Source organism: Gossypium hirsutum, chromosome A05, assembly GCF_007990345.1.
Source record: "Gossypium hirsutum isolate 1008001.06 chromosome A05, Gossypium_hirsutum_v2.1, whole genome shotgun sequence".
NCBI classification, from domain to species: domain Eukaryota; kingdom Viridiplantae; phylum Streptophyta; class Magnoliopsida; order Malvales; family Malvaceae; genus Gossypium; species Gossypium hirsutum.
Window position 1 is genome coordinate 15253761 of NC_053428.1, and position 3687 is coordinate 15257447.

Here is a 3687-nt window from a genome sequence, read left to right on the forward strand (position 1 = left end):
TTTTTTTTTTTTTTGTCTTTGGGGGGGTGCAATCTTGAGATTTGCTTTCTATGTATATTGCCTTTGAGAGACAGAGTCGAGTCATTGAGTGTAGATTGTACTTAAAGAGATTGATAGGGATAAACTGTTCTGTTAAACGAGCTTTGGCTCTAATAACTACAGTCTTACCACTTTAAATCCATGTCGCGTTTGAAACCACGCGCCTCACTTTTTTTTAATTAGAATTAGAAAAATTTTATAACTCTTAAAAATTAAATTTATTAAATTTTTAGAATTTAAATTAAAATGATAAATTTTGTAAACATTAATAGTTAAATTTGTTAAATTTTTTATATTTAAAATTAAATTTATAAAACATGTAAACATTAGAAAACTAAATTTATTATTATACTAATAAATAAATCTATAAATTTCTCTCACTTGTACCATAAAAGTGTGAATAAAATATTTAATAATTAATTCGAGAAAATTAATAATTGAAATAATGTTTATAATTTACTTTTTATAATTAGAATCAATATTACAAAACACAATTGTAGTTACAATCCAAAAATACACAAATTTAAATAAAAATAAATCTAAATTTAGACTAAAAACTCTTACTAAGCTCCAACATGAAATCTTAACATTCACAAAATCCCTAACAAGTATTTAACGGAAGCCGAGTAAACCCATTTTGTATGGTTAAGAATCTGGCAATTCAACTTATTTTTCTTCCTTCTTTAAGATATTATAAAATAAAAAAAAAAAGTAAGTCAGGGGAGAATCCTTGGCGTAAAGATCTATCAAGCCCGGGCCCTGGCTAAGCTCTTTGCCTCGGAAATACTAGGATAATGCATTTTAAAAAATGGTTATATTTGTTTCAAGGGATAATTTTTAAAATTATAAATAAATTTTAATTTAATATGTAATTTGATTTATGAATTTTAATTTGATGTAGTTATATAAACGAAGTTTTGATTGTGATTTAAATATATATAAATTTAATTTTAATTCAATCATATACATTTAAAAAAATAAATACATCAAATTATTTTTATATTAAATAAATAAAATTATTTTTATATTAAATATATAAACTTAAAATGATGCTGCATTAATAATTATATTTATAAAATCTTATATATATATATAATATACAAAATTAAAATTTATATATAATTATATATTAAACTAAAAACCATATATAATTTTGAGATTTATTTCTTGGAGATAACTTTTAAAAGATATTTACCTCCGCTAATTTCCTGAATCAGCGGCTCTAAAACATGTGCTGCTCATATTTAACACATTATTATCTTCTCCACTAGTTCAGTCTCTTAAGATCTGGTATCTTGACAGAATCCAAATGCCACAATATAGGAATAGGAGAGACAAATCCAGATTCCATAGGCCCCGAATCAAGTGTTGAGAGAAATTGTCAGCTAAAATTTTTGCTTCTCCTCTCTCTTCTCACACATGGTGATAATGATGGCGCATTTTCAACTTTCTGTGTTTGTATTATTTCCATTTATATTAAATAGCAAGACCCAACCACTCTTACGTCCCATCCATCCAACACCCACTACACAATGAGGGGTCATTTTGGTCCCTCAAGTGCACTTTTAGCCTAGTCTCTCAAGCCCCAATGCTTTACCTGTCTCTGGGCTTGTCTGAATCTGGGCCTCTACAATGTCTTCAACTATTTCCGAGCAAATGACGATGGTTTGAGTTGCAAGTTCATTATGCAACTTTTCACTACAAAGACAATTTGAGCAATAGAAATCGGAATTTTTTGCTGCCATAAATATCGATCTATATCAAGCTATAAGGCGAGCACTAATCAATAAAGAGAGAAAAGAATGTAATTTATATTTATATCATAAAAAACGAAATAGTAATACTTCGTTGACAAATAATATTGGTCCATAAAAAAAATCTATTAAAGATTGGAATTATGGAAACAACTTATTTCTACTACTCCATCTTCTAACGAAGTAGTAATACTTCGTTTACAAACAATATCAACCCATAAAAAAAAAACCTATCAAAGGTTGGAATCACGAGAACAACTTATTTTTACTACTCCATCTCCTCTAATTTAAAATTTTATTAAAATTTTAACCAAAAAAATTTTCAAAACATTCTTTTAATCTAATCCTAAATTACTTAGAGGATATTACTCGCTAATACCCAACCCCCGAATATACAATTACAAGTGAAACTTGGCCATTTTTTCTGTGATCCTAGCTAAAGACCTTAAGTTACACCAATTATCATATTGGCAAAACAGCAGGTATCCTCCTTGCTATTCCCCGCGGGAACGTCCACCACGTACGACTCAACCACCTCTGTTTTCCCCCTATTCATTCCTTCTTCGCTAATTTCATGGAGCGTAGTAGTAGAGCGGTAATTAACAAGCCTGTGATCACCTCCGATGATGCTAATCATCATAACATGACACTCATCATCAAGTTCATCCAGCCTCTCCGTGCTGGTGGCAGCCGGCAACCCTGACACCACCATCACTTCACGCACGCTCCCGATGCCGCCGTTGCCTGACCTCAACTTACAACTCTTCACGAATAGCTTGTATGCTTGGGGGTTGTCGAAACGCCGGATTATGGACCATACTAGAGGAAGTGGGGCATCGATGGTTTGAACTAGGCTTGAACCGCACTGGTTGGATGATAGCTGAGGGGAGTGATACTGGTTTTTCATTGCTTCTGTTTTGGGATGGCGTTGAAGCTTCATTGAATTTGTCCTTCTCTAGTTTTAGCGCTCGCAACTCGTTAGCCATGTGTTTTACAACATTTTACCTTGCCTTTATTTTTCTTTGCCCTTCGGTTCACCACGTCGCTTCATTTTCATGGCTGTCAACCATAGGATTAATTTTTCAATTTACAGATTAGAATTTTTTCTAAATTGAAATTTTATATGTTAAATTTATATTACAAAATTATTGTCAAATTAGCACAACCTAAAATATTGAATACAATTATTTTTTTATAAAAATAAATATTATTTTTAAAAATCATTTATTTCTTATGTTTAATCTTATTTATATAATATTTTATGTTATTTTAGATAAAATTTAAAATATGATATTTTTAAATATTCATTTTTTTAGAAAAGAAAATTTTATTTCTTTTTTTAATGAAATAAAATGAACTTACTATTTGTAAGTGTGAATTACACTATACAACTCTAAAATGTGACTTTCATTTTAAATTGGTCCCTAAACTTTAAAACATTTTAATTACATATCTAAATTATCAATGTTATATCAATCAAGTTCTTTTTAGGGGCGAAGCCAAAAATTCTTTTAGGAGGTTAAAATTAAATTATTATTTTTATGTAGTAAAAATGTAATTTCACTATTTTAATAGACTATATCTTTATAATTTTTAAAGAATTAAATCAATTTTTTATCATTTTTAGGGGGCAAAGTGTAATTTTATATTTACTAATATAAAATTTTAAAAATTTTAAATAGGCCTAAATATAAAATTTTTCATTTAGGGGAGGTCAAGACCCCTGCCAGCCCCCCTTGCTACGCCTCTAGTTCTTCTGTTATAAAAATCGTTAATTTAACTATTAAATAATACATCGAATCTTATGTGACATAATTTAAAATAATTTTTTTTAAAAAATAAAATGTTACTACAAACTTTTAAAAGTTGAAACTAAAAATAAAGTAAATCCAAA

At 28.7% G+C, this 3687-nt stretch overlaps 1 pseudogene; it reads right to left on the reverse strand.

Annotated features, from left to right (window-relative positions):
• Positions 1-1828: 1828 nt before the first annotated feature.
• On the reverse strand, positions 1829-2721 carry LOC107961553 (abscisic acid receptor PYL12-like; annotated as a pseudogene).
• Positions 2722-3687: the final 966 nt, after the last annotated feature.